Genomic DNA, 19034 nt, shown 5'->3' on the forward strand with positions numbered 1-19034 from the left:
AAATTGGCTAGGAGGCACCCTAAGGGGGTGCTCTTTGGAAATTTGGACTGGGGGTTTCCCATTTGTTTCCTCTTTACTTACACAATGGACACAATGGAAATGTAAGTGGATCTCTGCCTGGCTTCAAAGCGTCCTTTGGAACCAGCAGAGACAGACTGGAGGCTCTTGGAGCCAAGGTGGAGATTACCTTCAGGCGGATGTCTCAATCCTGAACAGGTCTCCCGAGCTCGGGCAGAGTTCCTAATACAGTCCCCACAGGAGTGGGGCCTGGGAAGTCCAGGCGGGGCGCTGGCCGGGAGCGGCTTTTCTGGGAGTGGGAGGGCAACAGGAGGGGCACGGGCGTGTCGGGGGGCGTTCCACAGGTGCGACCAGGTAAATCTTGGTCTCTTCAGATTGACGTCACCTGGCGCATGCCGGGTTGGTCTGCACCTTCCTGGGCGCCGGCTGCATTTTCGCGTGCGCGGGAAATGTTGGTGATGAAGAACCCGGAAGTGCACCATCTTGCCTCCGTTTGTCCAAACACTACCTATTTGTAAAAATAAGATAATCTTTATAAAACCTCAGCTAGGCTAACTATTTGAAAATTTAGACCGTTCTCAGAAATATCACTGCCAACAGAAATAGTATAAAGATTAAGACTCAAGTGATTAACATCTTTTTCTCATCTGATCACTAACCAGCTAGGAGCATTAAGTTCTGGCAAGTGCAAATTTGTTTATATTTGAAATAAAGCTAAGACTGTATGCTTTGGGGATTTAATTGAACTAACTTTGATTTCAGGCTATCCTGTTAACATTGTGAGTTTAATTACTCAGTCACTTTGTTTTTACTTCCTTACATTATAAAAAGTAATAACATAACTATGTCATCAATTTCTTAAAATTGAAAGGGAATAAATGAATTAATTCATGTTACAAACCAGGAAATTGGCAAATCTTTAATCAATAATGATTATTTTATTCTGTTCTTTAATATATGTTTCATATGAATACAAAAGAAATTTAACTTGTGAAAGTATTTTACAAAAGTGAAAAGCTATAGAAACAATGGAATTTTATTTTATATTTGTACAATCACCAGCATCCACATGTAAAAGAAAGCATCTAATGGAATCTATGAAAATATTATTGCCTTTTATTTTTCTCCATTTGTATTTTAAACAGTTGCAGGAGTAATAAAATAGCAAAACAGCAATCTGTGTACTCCTCATCAACATTCACTGACTGTTAACCTTTCCTTCTCGCTCTCTGCATCTTCTGCACATACATCATTTGGGAATGAAACATATGAGAATTAGAATTATGTGTAGATATGATAGCACTGCACCCCTAAATATTTTAACAATTATCATTATGAAAACAATGACTCTCTCCTACATGGCTATATTAAAATTCTTACACACAGGAATTTTAACATTGATACAATATCAGCATAGTCAATGACTTTTGCAATTGCTTATTTTCAAGAATTCATTTAATTGCAATGTATTGCTGGATCCAGCCCGCAGACCGTGACTGAGCAATGGATGAAAAAATTCACTCACACACACCTTTCTACAATTTTTCCCACCACCTTGACCAATCTCATACAATGTATTATATATTGTTTTACATGCTCTTTAAGTAAGATTCATAATTGTTTAGCTGATACAAACTTTTAGACATATCTGTAAGAGTTGATAAGAGGGTAAATTCTTCTAATTATTAATCATGATTTCTAGGGCAAACTGTGGTATTTTATAATTTTTTTAAAAAATAAAAATTTCATTAAAAACAACAGTAAATTTTCAAGTTAAGCAATATGAACAGACATTTATACAATGGCAATGACTGTCAAATAGAAGCCATCCATAACAACTTTTGATTGATCGTGAGGTCTAATTTGGTTTAATAAAGATATGCAGCTCAATACACATAGTGAACACTTACTTAAAATGAATAATGTTGGCTTGTATAGTAATCCCCAATAATTATTCCTCATATTCATCATTTTGTTTTGAAATGCCTGTGGTCATCATAAACCAAATAGAAATTGTGAAATTAAATGGTGTTTAGACCAAGAATATAGTAAGATAATGCTAGTCAAATTGTTTTTCACATACAAAAGCAAAAGTATAATCTAAATTAGTACCCTCATGTTGAGTCTACGTTTATTTAACTTTAGTGCCTTTTTATTAAAACAGGTATGTATGATATATACTTTTAAAACATCATTTGTACATGTTCTAAGAGTTATTTTCTTTTAATATTTCTTCTGGGGTAAGCAAACTGGTTGGGAGAGAGAAAAATTTTGAGAAAGTTCATTCCCTACCAAAATGTATGAATCTGTGTAAAAAACAGGTCACCTAAAGCCAGTAACAAAGGAAATACTCACTGTTGATTATTACCCATGTAGGTATCTCAAGGTAGTAGAAGATACCTCAGAAATACTACTCTTACCAGTGTTTAAGTATGGGCTATATGGCCTGCCATATTGGTTTTTAATTTGAGTTTCCATTATTTTATTGTTTTGTGTAATTATTTTCACTTACCTGTCAGTTAATTTATATTTGTTCTAAATGCAGTTTGTTAAAACAAAATCATTCCATGTGTTTCCAGTTTAATATTTAATATTTTGGTAATTTTATAGATAAACCTCAACTTGTACATCATGCAAATGTTGAAAAATCAAGACAAGCAAATAAAAAACCCAAAATATTATAATTGCATTGAATAGCAGTGGCATTTTCTCAAAAACTTGCATGCTATTTTAATCCATAAAAAGGTACAGAGTTGTTATATTTTATTACAAGTTGTATTACCTATGAAATTATCACTATGCTATTTGATTTGGTGTATTTTGCTTGCCTATATTTTTGTCTGAATTTTTGTTGCTATTATTATTATTTTCTCTGGTTCTGATATAATACTTCTGCCACTATAAAATATATACTTTTATTTTATACTAACTTTTTAAAATTTGAAGGAAGACCTAACTGGCTAGGTCATGGAAGAACATGAAAGTTATTCTGGTAAGAATTTATGAGCAACATTTCTATGTCAGTCACTAAGATAACTTCCAGCCGGGCGCGGTGGCTCAAGCCTGTAATCCCAGCACTTTGGGAGGCCGAGACGGGCAGATCAGGAGGTCAGGAGATCGAGACCATCCTGGCTAACACGGTGAAACCCTGTCTCTACTAAAAATACAAAAAACTAGCCGGGCGAGGTGGCGGGTGCCTGTAGTCCCAGCTACTTCGGAGGCTGAGGCAGGAGAATGGCATAAACCCGGGAGGTCGAGCTTGCAGTGAGCTGAGATCCGGCCACTGAACTCCAGCCGGGCGACAGAGCAAGACTCGGTCTCAAAAAAAAAAAAAAAAAAAAAAAGATAACTTCCAATATAACCAGGAGTCCTCAAATTATAGGAAAAATAATTAACAATTACAGCAGTAGCTAATTCTATAATAAAGACTCATAAGGTGCTTTGGGGTTTTACCTCTGCTGGGGTACAGTAAGGACTTACTGAAATATTTTTATATGCATTAGTTGAAGTTTATATATAAATCCTACATCACAAATAATATAACCTAATTGAAATAATGATGTATGTGCATGTAACACTTACTTTTTTGTTTAATTCTTTTTTCAGAAATGTGAGTGATATATTTTAGACAGAGCAAAAGATATAATTTTGATGTAATTGTCATGTTAATAGATTACATATATATGAATGAATAAGGGATAAGCGATAAGAAGTTATATGATAAGTCTATTTCTGTCAACTTAATGTGTGCCTAGGCCTTGAGGCCTCTATATATTATGAACCTAGATCAAATGATAAATCGTGAGAATAATTACCAAACTCAGAGGATGATGTTTGACTAATTTATCTCTAAAACTACTTTAAATTGTTTACATACACGTGAGTATTAGTTTCATGAGGGCATTGCTCCCTTGACTCATTCAAGATAATTGTTCAGTAAGTGCTTTGCCTAAATTATCTTTATTCCTCAATATGAATAGCATTTTGTTATCCACTCTTTCTTGAAGTGTGCAGTAAATAGGTGCCCCATTAATAAAGGAGGTCATACAATAAAATAGAAGAGTAGTTATACGCAGACTTCAAAAGAAGATTTTTTAAATTAATACTAGAAAAATATTGCAAAAATTTGGCACATTAAATAGAAAAAAAAGTGATATTAACTGTGTGTAAAATTATGACCTCACTCTTTTATTTAAATTTTTGGACTACCTTGCAAAAAATGTTAATTCACTATGGTTTCCTAATTTATCAATTATTTACCTTGCAAAATCTATTCTTTACTTATGAGAAATGTTTTACTGAGCTGTAATGATAGTATAGACACAATTTTGATATATTACAATTATTCATCTCGATTGCTACATAAACTTCATAATGATAATATTTAACAAAGTACATATAGCAAATATAGCTAGCCATAATCTTATATCTAGTCACATACTCAAATTTTAGGTAGCACTATATATCACCCAGATGCATTATTTAAAATACAATATTGAAATAGTATCTAATAATCATTGCACTCATAGTTTTCTTTAGAGTTTATAGCCATCATAATTATTTTTTACTACATCTGAAGTTAAACAACTTTTCTTCACAGAAGTACAATCAGCCTTAATGTTATTTATCCATGAGTGACTTCGAATGGCTGCTTATATTGATCTTCACTATCAACTGTCATTCTTGGTTCACTCTTGTATACATATAAATAAATTGCATATACTGTTTCAATCATGTTGAACCAGAAAGTTTGATTTTTTTCTCCATTTCTAGTCATGTGAAAAATTAATGTCAATAAAACCTAAATAAACCTGGACTTTGGACTACTCTATTTTCAATGATGCAAAAATCAAAAGAAAGCCTGTCATATTTAAATTTTCCAATAAATATTTAAGGAAATAAGGTGTTTTTAACTTAAAAAGATCAGTTTTAAAAAAAGCAAACCTTTGAAAGGAAATGCAAGTACATCCCTGTGACATTCACAAATACATATGCCCCTTGGTTCATTATGCCCCAGCCCCATACCATTTGTTCTAATTACTATTCTTTTGCATACCATGAGGAAGCAGAGTTACAGAGAGATACCCACTTATGGATGATAAGCAATTCAAAATTTTAGTTTTGAAATTATGTTCCTCAACCAGAAATTTCAGTTTTTAAGTTTTGAAAGTCAATTGAAACTTAAAGGATTATTCTAACGTGTAACCTCCTAACAAAAAGAGAACCAGATCCTTAAGAGGTTTTATCTAAATTATAAAGCAGTAAATTTAGGATGGATAATTTAGTTTTTTTTTTTTTTTTTTAATTGGCTCAGAATCTTCCTCTACACCCCTGAAATCCATCCTTTGGAGCCCTTAGAAGATACATCAGGGCAGGCTCACATCTCTAAATCATGGACAATCTGGTAGGCTGATTAAATACTATATTGGTTCTTAATGCTAGTAGATAAGAGAGGCGAGCCCAGGTTGAATTATAAAGTTCAAAATGATTTATAAAATGTCATCACCCAGAGCATTTACTTATCCATAATACCAAAAAGCCATTAACATTCACAGCTTAAACATCAAAGGATAAGCTATCTTTACTTTCTCTAGAAAAAAAGAGCTATTAGAGGTCCACATCCCTCCAAAAAGACTTTCATGGATTTATGATTTTAAGACACACTTCTCACATTCAAATCCTCTTAAAATTTAGTCACACTTTCCCTTTAATATTTGGCATTTGTGTTTTGTTCTGTAATGACTTCTCAATCTCTTTCAGCATTAATTTTTAATAAATAGTATGTATAAATTGTATTTTTTCATCAAATAAACACAATTCCAATTGCCTTATAATTAAGTTTTGTGTAATCATTTCTCAGTAAAATTGCAATTGCTACTAAAATATTATTTTTTCTAATAACAGCTTTATGGAGAAATAATTAAGAAATACTTTCATAGATACCATCTCAAAAAACAGGTTAGGACATGATTTAAAACATGAATATTTAGATTTCCTGGAGGAGCAAAAAAATAATAAGTAGCTAAGCAGGGATCTATGTAAAATATCAATCTGCAAGACCTAATTGTCTTGTTTGCCCTGTAATTATGCTCAGACCGCAGGGGAAGATCAGCTTCATGCAAGAGTACAAATAGGATTTCTTTTATACTAATCATATGTATTTTTTTTATCATCTCCTTTCTCCTTTCTTTTTTTTTTTTTCCTCTTTTATGCCCTAGATTTCCACAGAACAGACCCCTTCTAATAATTGTATTCCAAATATCCCCATTTCTAGTCCTACAACTCCATTACAATTTCCCTCCCACTATCTCTCAGAAACTGCTTTATCTAAAACCAACTCATATCAATCTAGTGATCTAACCTGTCCCTCTCTGTCTGTGTCTCTGAAGAGTTCTTGTCTTCTAGTTCTTGAGGTGAGGGACTGAGGTAAAGGAGTAGGGCAGTATGGCAGATTTTTTATATCACCCTAAATATCAGAGAGAAAATTGTCTATATTATCCATATAGAATTTTCCCTTTCTGTCTACAATAAATCTTTTTATTGTACATTTCAGCACTAATTAATGTAAACGATACAAGGGAGAAATATTGTCAATCAAGCAATATTTCATAGATATCATTTAAAGTCTGAATCTTATAGTTCTACTGGACAAGAAAAACAGTCTATGTATAGTAACAATAAAGGGCTTTTATTTATTTATTTATTTTTATTTTTTTTATTTTTATTATACTTTTTTTTTTTTTTTTTTTTGGGACGGAGTCTCGCTCTGCGGCCCAGGCTGGAGTGCAGTGGCCGGATCTCAGCTCACTGCAAGCTCCTCCTCCCAGGTTCATGCCATTCTCCTGCCTCAGCCTCCCAAGTAGCTGGGACTACAGGCGCCCGCCACCTCGCCTGGCTAGTTTTTTTGTATTTTTTAGTAGAGACGGGGTTTCACCGTGTTAGCCAGGATGGTCTCGATCTCCTGACCTTGTGATCTGCCCGTCTCAGCCTCCCAAAGAGCTGGGATTACAGGCTTGAGCCACTGCACCAGGCCTATTTTTTTAGTATACTTTAAGTTCTAGGGTACATGTGCCTAACGTGCAGGTTTGTTACATATGTATACTTGGGCCATGTTGGTGTGTGGCACCCATTAACTCGTCAGCACCCATCAATTCGTCATTTACATCAGGTATAACTCTCAATGCAATCCCTACCCCTCCCCCCTCCCCCCCTCCCCATGATAGGCCCCAGTGTGTGATGATCCCCTTCCCGAGTCCAAGTGAGCTCATTGTTCAGTTCCCACCCATGAGTGAGAAAATGTGGTGTTTGGTTTTCTGTTCTTGCGATAGTTTTCTGAGAATGATGGCTTCCAGCTGCATCCATGTCCCTACAAAGGACACAAACTCATCCTTTTTTATGGCTGTATAGTATTCCACGGTGTATATGTGCCACATTTTCTTAATCCAGTCTGTCACTGATGGACATTTGGGTTGATTCCAAGTCTTTGCTATTGTGAATAGTGCCGCAATAAACATACGTGTGCATGTGTCTTTATAGCAGCATGATTTATAATCCTTTGGGTATATACCCAGTAGTGGGATGGCTGGGTCATATGGTACATCTAGATCTAGATCCTTGAGGAATCGCCATACTGTTTTCCATAATGGTTGAACTAGTTTACAATCCCACCAACAGTGTAAAAGTGTTCCTATTTCTCCACACCCTCTCCAGCACCTGTTGTTTCCTGACTTTTTAATGATTGCCATTCTAACTGGTGTGAGATGGTATCTCATTGTGGTTTTGATTTGCATTTCTCTGATGGCCAGTGATGATGAGCATTTTTTTCATGTGTCTGTTGGCTGTATGCATGTCTTCTTTTGAGAAATGTCTGTCCATATGCTTTGCCCACTTTTTGATGGGGTTGTTTGTTTTTTTCTCATATATTTGTTTGAGTTCTTTGTAGGTTCTGGATATTAGCTCTTTGTCTGATGAGTAGATTGCAAAAATGTTCTCCCATTCTGTAGGTTGCCTGTTCACTCTGATGGTAGTTCCTTTGCTGTGCAGAAGCTCTTTAGCTTAATTAGATCCAATTTGTCAATTATGGCTTTTGTTACCATTGCTTCTGGTGTTTTAGACATGAAGTCCTTGCCCATGCCTATGTCCTGAATGGTATTACCTAGGTTTTCTTCTAGGGTTTTTGTGGTATTAGGTGTAACATTTAAGTCTCTAATCTGTCTTTAATTAATTTTCTTATTAGAAGTAAAGAAAGGATCCAGTTTCAGCTTTCTACTTATAGCTAGCCAATTTTCCAGCATTATTTATTAAATAGGTAATCCTTGCCCCATTTCTTGTTTTTGTCACGTTTGTCAAAGATCAGTTGGCTGTAGATGTGTGGTATTATTTCTGAGGACTCTGTTCTGTTCCATTGGTCTATATATCTGTTTTGGTACCAGTACCATGCTGTTTTGGTTACTGTAGCTTTGTAGTATAATTAGAAGTCAGGTATCGTGATGCCTCCAGCTTTGTTCTTTTGGCTTAGGATTGTCTCAGCAATGCGGGATCTTTTTTGGTTCCATATGTACTTCAAGGCAGTTTTTTCCAATTCTGTGAAGAAACTCATTGATAGCTTGAAGGGGATGGCATTGAATCTATACATTACCTTGGGCAGTATGGCCATTTTCACGATATTGATTCTTCCTATCCATGAGCATGATATGTTCTTCCGTTTGTTTGTGTCCTCTTTTATTTCACTGAGCAGTGGTTTGTAGTTCTCCTTGAAGAGGTCCTTTACATCCCTTGTAAGTTGGATTCCTAGGTATTTTATTCTCTTTGAAGCAATTTTGAATGGAAGTTCATTCCTGATTTTGCTCTCTGTTTGTCTGTTACTGGTGTATAAGAATGCTTGTGATTTTTGCACATTAATTTTGTATCCTGAGACTTTGCTGAAGTTGCTTATCAGCTTCAGGAGATTTGGGGCTGAGACAATGGGGTTTTCTAAATATACAGTCATGTCATCTGCAAACAGGGACAATATGACTTCTTCTTTTTCTAACTGAATACTCTTGATTTCTTTCTCTTGCCTGATTGCCCTAGCCAGAACTTCCAACACTATGTTGAATAGGAGTGGTGAGAGAGAGAATCCTTGTCTTGTGCCAGTTTTCCAAGGGAATTTTTCCAGTTTTTACCCATTCAGTATGATATTGGCTGTGGGTTTGTCATAAATAGCTCTTATTATTTTGAGATACATTCCATCAATACCGAATTTACTGAGCGTTTTTAGCATGAACGGCTGTTGAATTTTGTCAAAGGCCTTTTCTGCATCTATTGAGATAATCATGTGGTTTTTGTCTTTGCCTCTGTTTATATGCTGGATTACGTTTAATGATTTGTATATGTTGAACCAGCCTTGCATCCCAGGGATGCAGCCCACTTGATTTGATGTGCTGCTGGATCCGGTTTGCCAGTATTTTATTGAGGATATTTGCATCAATGTTCATCAAGGATATTGGTCTAAAATTCTCTTTTTTGGTTGTGTCTCTGCCAGGCTTCGGTGTCAGGATGATGTTGCCCTCATAAAATGACTTAAGGAGGATTCCCTCTTTTTCAATTGATTGGAATAGTTTCAGAAGGAATGGTACCAGCTCCTCCTTGTACCTTCGGTAGAATTCGGCTGTGAATCCATCTGGTCCTGGACTTTTTCTGGTTGGTAGGCTATTAATTATTGCCTCAATTTCAGAGCCTACTATTGTTCTATCAGGGATTCAACTTCTTCCTGGTTTAGTTGTGGGAGAGTGTAAGTGTCCAGGAAATTATCCATTTCTTCTAGGTTTTCTAGTTTATTTGCATAGAGGTGTTTATAGTATTCTCTGATGGTAGTTTGTATTGCTGTGGGGTCAGTGGTGATATCCCCTTTATTATTTTTTATTGCATCTATTTGATTCTTCTTTCTTTTCTTCTTTATTAGTCCTGCTAGCCGTCTGTCAATTTTGTTGATCATTTCAAAAATCCAGCTCCTGGATTCATTGATTTTTTGGAGGGTTTCTGTGTCTCTATCTCCTTCAGTTCTGCTCTGATGTGAGTTATTTCTTGCCTTCTGCTAGCTTTTGAATGTGTTTGCTCTTGCTTCTCTAGTTCTTTTAATTATGATGTTCGAGTGTCAATTTTAGATCTTTCCTGCTTTCTCTTGTGGGCACTTAGTGCTATAAATTTCCCTCTACACACTGCTTTAAATGTGTCCCAGAGATTCTGGTATGTTGTATCTCTGTTCTCATTGGTTTCGAAGAACAACTTTATTTCTGCCTTCCTTTTGTTATGTACCAAGTAGTCATTCAGAGCAGGTTGTTCAATTTCCATGTAATTGAGTGGTTTTGATTGATTTTCTTAGTCTTGAGTTCTAGTTTGATTGCACTGTGGTCTGAGAGACAGTTTGTTATAATTTCGGTTCTTGTACATTTGCTGAGAAGTGCTTTTCTTCCAACTATGTGGTCAATTTTGGAATAAGTGTGATGTGATGCTGAGAAGAATGTATATTCTGTTGATTTGGGGTGGAGAGTTCTGCAGATGTCTATTTAGTCCACTTGATGCAAAGTTGAGTTCAATTCCTGGATATCCTTGTTAACTTATTGTCTTGTTGATCTGTCTAATGTTGACAGTGGGGTGTTGAAGTCTCCCATTGTTTTTGTATGGGAGTCTAAGTCTCTTTGTAAGTCTCTAAGGACTTGCTTTATGAATCTGGGTGCTCCTGTATTGGGTGCATATATATTTAGGATAGTTATCTCTTCCTGTTGAATTGTTCCCTTTATCATTACATAATGTTCTTCTTTGTCTCTTTTGATATTTGATGTTTTAAAGTCTGTTTTATCAAAGACTATGATTGCAACCTCCATTTTTTTTGTTCTCCATTTGCTTGGTAGATCTTCTTCCATCCCTTTATTTTGAGCCTATGTATGTCTCTGCATGTGAGATGGGTCTCCTGAATACAGTAATGTGATGGATCTTGACTCTTTATCCAATTTGCCAGTCTGTGTCTTTTAATTGGAACATTGAGTCCATTTACATTTAAGGTTAATATTGTTATGTGTGAACTTGATCCTGTCATTTTGATATTAGCTGGTTATTTTGCTCGTTAGTTGATACAGTTTCTTCCTAACATCGATGGTCTTTACATTTTGGCCTGTTTTTGCAATGGCTGGTATCGGTTGTTCCTTTCCATGTTTAGTGCTTCCTTCAGGATCTCTTGTCGCGCAAGCCAGGTGGTGACAAAATCTCTAAGCATTTGCTTATCTGTAAAGGATTTTATTTCTCCTTCACTGATGAAACTTAGTTTGGCTGGATACGAAATTCTGGGTTTAAAATTCTTTTCTTTAAGAATGTTGAATATTGGCCCCCACCCTCTTCTGGCTTGTAGAGTTTCTGCCGAGATCTGCTGTTAGTCTGATGGGCTTCCCTTTGTGGGTAACCCGACCTTTCTCTCTGGCTGCCCTTAAGATTTTTTCCTTCATTTCAACTTTGGTGAATCTGGCAATTATGTGTCTTGGAGTTGCTCTTCTCGAGGAGTATCTTTGTGGTGTTCTCTGTATTTCCTGAATTTGAATGTTGGCCTGCCTTACTAGGTTTGGGAAGTTCTCCTGAATGATATCCTGAAGAGTGTTTTCAAACTTGGTTCCATTTTCCCCCTCACTTTCAGGCACACCAATCAGACATAGATTTGGTCTTTTCACATAATCCCATATTTCTTGGAGGCTTTGTTCATTTCTTTTTCCTTTATTTTCTCTAGACTTCTCTTATCGTTTCATTTCATTCATTTGATCTTCAATCGTTGATACTCTTTCTTCCAGTTGATAGAGTCAGTTACTGAAGCTTGTGCATTTGTCATGTATTTCTCGTGTCATGGTTTTTATCTCTGTCAGTTCGTTTATGTTCTTCTCTGCATTGATTTTTCTAGTTATCCTTTCTTCCATTCTTTTTTAAAGATTTTTAATTTCTTTGCACTGGGTGCATAGTTGCTCCTTCAGCTCTGAGAAATTTGATCAACTGAAGCCTTATTCTCTCAACTCGTCAAAGTCATCCTCCATCCAGCTTTGATCCATTGCTGGCGATGAGCTGCATTCCTTTGGAGGGGTAGATGTGCTCTGATTTTTTGAATTTGTTGGATTTCCAGCTTTTCTGCCCTGCTTTTTCCCATCTTTGTGGTTTCATCTGCCTCTGTTCTTTGATACTGTTGATGTACTAATGGCGTTTTGGTGTGGGTGTCCTTTCTGTTTGTTAGTTTTCCTTCTAAGCGTCAGGACCTTCAGCTGTAGGTCTGTTGGAGAATGCTTGAGGTCCACTCCAGCCCCTGTTTGCCTGGGTATCAGCTGCTGAGGCTGTAGAAGATAGGGTATTGATGAACAGTGAGTGTTGCTGTCTGATTTTTGCTCTGGAAGCTTCGTCTCAGGGTTGTACCCCACTGTGTGAGGTGTGAGGTGTTGGTCTGCACCTAGTGGGGTATGTCCCCCAGTTAGGCTACTCAGGTGTCAGGGACCCACTTTAGTAGGCACACTGTCTGTTCTCAGATCTCAACCTCCATGCTGGGAGATCCACTGTTCTCTTCAAAGCTGTCAGACAGGGTCATTAACATCTGCAGAGGTTTCTGCTGCTTTTTTTTGTTTGTTTGTTTGTTTGGTTTTTTTTTTTGCTGTGATCTGTCCCCAGAGGTGGAATCTACAGAGACAGGCATGTCTCCTTGAGCTGCGGTGGGCTCCACCCAGTTCGAGCGTCCTGGAAGCTTTGTTTACCTACTTAAGTATCAGCAATGGTGGGCACCCCTCCCCCAGCCTGGCTGCTGCCTTGCAGTTAGATCTCAGACTGCTGTGCTAGCAATGAGGGAGGCTCCCTGGGCGTGGAACCCTCCCAGCCAGGTGTGGGATATAATCTCCTAATGTGCCATTTGCTAAGACCCTTGCTAAAGCACAGTATTAGGGTGGGAGTTACCCAATTTTCCAGGTGTTGTGTGTCTTGGTTTCCTGCAAGCTCCGCCTCCTGGGTTCACACCATTCTCCTGCCTCAGCTTCCCGGGTTGCTGGGACTACAGGCGCAGCCACCTCGCCCAGCTAGTTTTTTGTAGTTTTTAGTAGAGAGGGGGTTTCACCGTGTTAGCCAGGATGGTCTCGATCTCCTGACCTCGTGATTCACCCGTCTCCGCCTCCCAAAGTGCTGGGATTACAGGCTTGAGCCACCACGCCCCGCTGTGCCTCTCGGTTTCTAAAGAGCTTCCCTTTCCCCTTGCACTTTCCAGGGGAGGCGATGCGTTGCCCTGCTTCAGCTCTCACTGGTTAGGTTGCACCAGCTGACCAGCACCCATTGTCTGGTGCTCCACAGTGAGATGAACCCAGTACCTCAGTTGAAAATGCAGAAATTACCCGTCTTCTGTGTCGCTTGTGCTGGGAGCTGGAGGCTGGACCTGTTCCTATTCGGCCATCTTGCTTGCACCCCCTTGAAAAATATTTTTATGTAATATTAAAAAAAAAGGTTTTTGTTTGCCCCTTTGGATAAATGGCAGGAGAAAAGGGAGGAGGGAGAAAAGAGACAGATTCAGCTGGCCTCATGCTGTCCTCATTGTGTCTTACTGTTTGGAAAATTAAGTCCCCTCTATCACAATAAAGATTTTTGCCTTTATAAAATTTTGGAGTTATTATTTTGGCCAAATGAATGACTTATGGTGACTTGAGATTCTATTTTGTGACATCTGGTGTTTTAAACCTTTGCTATTTGAAAAACTTTCCAAAATCAAATTATAATGTATGTCTTTTTCTAAACTAATTATGCTTTTAGATGTTAAGTCCCCTAAACTCCAAAAATGACATATTTGTCTTATTTGGTATAAAAATCATACAAGAAGCATTGTCAAATATGAAATAGTGTTTGGCTTTCTTTGGGCTGTATTTATATAAATCTGTTATCAGTATGTGTTCCATACTTATGGGAAACCTCTATAATTCTGATATGATTTAGTATCCTTATTAATAATTAAAATTATCATGTAAAATTGTTGTATGCCACAGAAGTAACAAATTCCTAGTCAATTGTAGTTTTTTTAGTGGCTCTCCTAAAACTTTTGTCAGGCAACTTTGTCTTGCTTTGATCCTTTTCAGAAGGCAGTTTATAATCAGATGTAGGACTCTGATGGATACTCTTGCATACAGATCTCTGATAACTTTAAAAAATGTGCCATTAGAATAGAGGAGAAAACAAACCTTCTAGGACCATCATGAAGAGCAGATGTGCTAAACATTGCTAATCTTTTTGCTTCAGAGTCAAGAAAATTTGTTTCTTTTGTGCTATTTACTACTTTTACTAAGTGAGAATAGTATACTTTTAGGCGCAAAATTTGGAGCATATTGCTTTTTCTCTGTCTGATTTCTCCAGAATTTAGACACTGTTTGTGAGTATTCTCAACTTATGGCTGTATAGTTATTTGTATAAGTGCAGCAAGAATCTGTTTTCTTTTGTAACAGGTCACAATTGGAGAAACTGTTTATTTTACCAAGGCTTTGATTGGAATGGCATGCTTTCTTTAAATAAACAAATTTGACTTCTAGGGCCAAGAAAAACCCCTTAGAAAATCTGTCCTAATAACTTGTCTACACAAACCCAGTATGAGTTTCCTAATCTGTGTTTAGCAAAGAATATCACTTTCTGCCAGGCTCAGGACCCCCAAGTTTTTTGGGGATGTCTGGGGGAGAAATTCACAGGTATTTGCAAGCATAGATAAATCCTTGACTGGGCTTCAAGGCTTTAAAAAAGTACAATCTGAGATTCCTTATAGAATAAAATTTCAGCAAAGTCAATATTCAAAACAGCCTATATGGAAAATAATTATTTCTACTTCTCTTTATGCAAATAATCAGGCAGAGCATTTTAAGATTAAAACAAATTTTACAAGTCAATTTGACCTACCTTAATTTATTTTCAACAGAAATGGAGTCTAGGGTGAAAAATTATGCTTTAAAAAAAAACCCATAATACACCTGTTGTTAGTTGTTCTTGAGTTTTTTTATTATTATTATTTTATTTTCCCTGCAGTTTGGAGTAAATCCTAATTTTGGGGGGGCCACAAATCTCCTAAGGTTTCAAATCTTTACTTTTAAAACTTGGAATTTCACTCGTTATCCAAGAACTTATTATTTGCCTTATAGTATGCTGTTCCCTTAAATGCTGTACTAAAACTATAGATGAGAATACCACTGCCTTTGTCATGCACGCCTTCGAATCACAGCCTGGCCTACATGAGTATGCTAATACTGTTGCAAAGAGATTCTACTCCTTTCACCTTGGGGTCAATTACACCTACCTCCCCTATACCCCTAGTTGGCAGGAAGAGGTTAGAACAGTCTTAAGCCTTTTTCCATCTTCTTTAACCAACACCTTAAGATTAAGATGTCATAAAAGCCAAAGGGAGGAACTGAAACCACCACTGCAAAATTATAAGTGAGATAGTGAAGGAAACCTTAACTTAACCAACTGCTTCTTGCTTCTAACCTCCACACTATTCTCATTCATTCCTGGGCATAGGCCAAACCAACTTTGGGAGGAACTTAGTTTATAGTTTATAATTTGAAACAAAGATGATAAGAGCCCTTTCCCGATATAAACCCTTTCCTGCCTGGAGCTAGACTGCCTTTGCAGGACTAACAAATTAGCCAAAAGATTAGAAATTATGATTTACGAGTCATGCAACTGAAATCTGCTAGATTCTGACCCTCCCCAGATTGCTCCTGGGATAATATCGCCACTGTAAAATTTAAGATCAGGGCTTGAGATATTTTGCAGGCCTTCCATCTGATAGATCATCTGATATCACCCATACTGATAAATTAGCTCATCTCTTTTTGCCGCTGTCACCTGGGAACTGACTCATCACAAGAAGACAGCTTCAACTCCTGATGAATTCATCTCTGACCCAACTGATTTGAGTAATAATAAAATTCTGATGTCCTGCTAAATAAATAAATAAATAAATAAATAAATTCACAAAGAAAATTAGAAAATACTTAACAGACTGACATTATTTGTCAGTAATTGTATCGATGCTTATGATATTATGTATCAATAATCCTCATTTAGTTACTGAAATCATGCTAGGTAGCATTGCAAAAATAGACAAAATGTAACAGAATACATAATCCACAAAAAGCCCAGGTATATATTGATACCTGAATTATGACAAAAGGGCCATTGCAAAATGATAAGGAAAGAACCATGTTCTCAATAACTGGTAGTAGATAGACTGGAAATTCATATGAAACTTGTCCCCTACCTTATACATGAAAATACATGTACAGAATAATATTTATAGAAGCAGTCTCTGCACTGGTCTTAAAGCAAACTACCGCATATGCATATCAACAATAGAATGGATAAGCATACTATAGTGTTGGGAACAAGCCCCCCAAAATCTGGTCATAAACTGGCCCCCAAACTGGCCATAAACAAAATCTCTACAGCACTGTAACATGTTCATAATGGCCCTACCGCCGAAGCTGGAAGTTTGTGAGTTTACGAGAATGAGGGCAAGGAACACCTGGCCTTCCCAGGGTGGAAATGCCCATGCTATTCCATTTGCCAACTTTCTCCAGAATTCCACATTTTAATATTTCTCAGTTAAAATGTCTTTAGAAACATATCACCTTTATGAAAAGGTTTACCAACTTACTAAATTTGATAAATAATTGTTGTGATACAAATGTATATTCTGGTCAAAGCTGGTATGCACAGTTTCATGCCTTCATTGACATATTTTGGATTGACATATTTTGTATTAGGTATATTTATGACAGGACATGTGAGTAAGTTCCAATGAAAACCTTATAAAATATTCTAAGCTTCAAAATTTCTGCATTTACATACTTGCATGAAACTACAGTGTTATATGTATGGCTGGATTCCAACCAAATATAAGGGCAAGATCTTCCATAAATTTTCACAGGCACTTAAGATGATCAAATTATCAAAGCATTCAATTATAGCCATACATCCATTTTAATTTTTTTTGTAATTTTTATAATTTTAAAAGTATTTATAAATGGTATCAAAGTTATTAAAGTTTAAATGAAATATAAATATATATTTTCTTTAGCTTAGCAACTGATTATTGTATTGAACTTTTTTAAAACTGTAGACTACTTTATTCATCTTCAAGGGCTGCTCTAACAAAGTTTCACAAACTGGATGGCTTAAACCAGTGGTCCCCAACATTTTTTGAGTGGGTGACCAGGAACCAGTTTTGTGGAAAGTAACTTTTTTCCAGGGGGAGGAGTCAGGGAAATGGTTTCAGGATGAAACTCAGATCATCAGGCATTACTCAGATCATCAGGCATTACTTAGATTATCATAAGGAGCATGAAACATAGATCCCTTGCATGTTCAGTTCACAAAAGGGCTCAAGCTCCTATGAGAATTCTGAGAATCCAATGCTGCTGCTTATCTGACAGGAGGAGGAGGTCAGGTGATAATGCTCACTCGTGAGTTGCTCACCTCTTGCTGTGTGTCCTGGTTCTTAACAAGCCACAGAAAGGTACTTGTCCATGACCCGGGAGTTGAAGAACCCTGGCTCAAAAAATAGAACTAATTGTCTCACAGTTCTGATGGCTACAAGCCTAAAATTAAGATGTTGGCAGAGATGGTTTCTTATGATGGCTTTAAGGAAAGGATCTATGTAGGTTCCTCTGCTTGACTTATAGAGACCACCTTCACATATGGTGTTCTCCCCATACCTTCACATTGTCTACTTTCTATAGATATGTACATCAGTGATAGTGTAAACATTTTACAACAGGCATAAGATGACTGTAGCCAGTTAGAAGAGATGATAGTCTTAAACATTACATTGGGCTGTACTGGTGTATATCTGCAAAATATCTACATGTGTGTTGAATAAGTATGTAACAGAAAACAAAAATAACAATGAAAGCAAAGAAGCAAGGAAGGAAGAAAAGAAGGAAAGAAGAAAAGAGGGAAAGAAGGAGGGAAGAAGTGAAAGAAGTGTACAGTTAAATATTATGTGCTGCTTTGGCATCTGGTAAATTGGCAGAGCCTCAGATAGCGTAACTGCACATGCCTCTTCTTGCTCAGCTCCTGTGAATAAAGTCCCCTGGTCAAATGATCCTTCGTATCTGGGAGGCTAGGTGCAGTTTCTGTTTTTCCCTGAGTAGTGGGTTTTAGTTCTCTGATAGCTTGCAGAATTATTCAAACAAGCCAATCACATCCTCAGGTGAGAACCACAGGGGCACCTCACCCTCTTGACACCAGTAAACCTGCCTCTCACAGTCCCTGACTGTTCATTCTGTTCTGACTGCAACCCATGTGTGGCACAATGTCTTATTTCCCCATACTGTGAGTATATGGGACTGATAACCTGCTCTCACTATCATCTGTCCTGTGTTGCATGTCATGTGTTTGGCCTCCCCCTAATTATAGGGTGGGAATTGTTCCATAACCAATGGAGTAAATACAAAGCAATAAAAACAAATGATGTCATAAACAAGGTAGTGCAACCATGATCAAGAACACCTCATCAGCTTTAAAGAACTGCTCCTTGGGTAACTATCTCGTTCGATGATGTGGCAAAGGTTGACTAAGACACAACTGCCAATTGCTGGAGGGTTTGCTTTTTTCCTGTTATGTACACTGTTGACTTTGCTAAATATTACCATTTCTTCTCACCTTAAAATGCTCTTTTTCGCCGGGCGCGGTGGCTCAAGCCTGTAATCCCAGCACTTTGGGAGGCCCCGAGGCGGGCGGATCACGAGGTCAGGAGATCGAGACCATCCTGGCGAACACAGTGAAACCCCGTCTCAACTAAAAAATACACACACAAAAAAAACTAGCCCGGCGAGGTGACCGGCGCCTGTAGTCCCAGCTACTCGGGAGGTTGAGGCAGGAGAATGGCGTAAACCCGGGAGGCGGAGCTTGCAGTGAGCTGAGATCCGGCCACTGCACTCCAGCCTGGGCGACAGAGTGAGACTCCGTCTCAAAAAAAAAAAAAAAAAAAAAAAAAA

Source organism: Piliocolobus tephrosceles, chromosome 2, assembly GCF_002776525.5.
Source record: "Piliocolobus tephrosceles isolate RC106 chromosome 2, ASM277652v3, whole genome shotgun sequence".
Taxonomy (NCBI): domain Eukaryota; kingdom Metazoa; phylum Chordata; class Mammalia; order Primates; family Cercopithecidae; genus Piliocolobus; species Piliocolobus tephrosceles.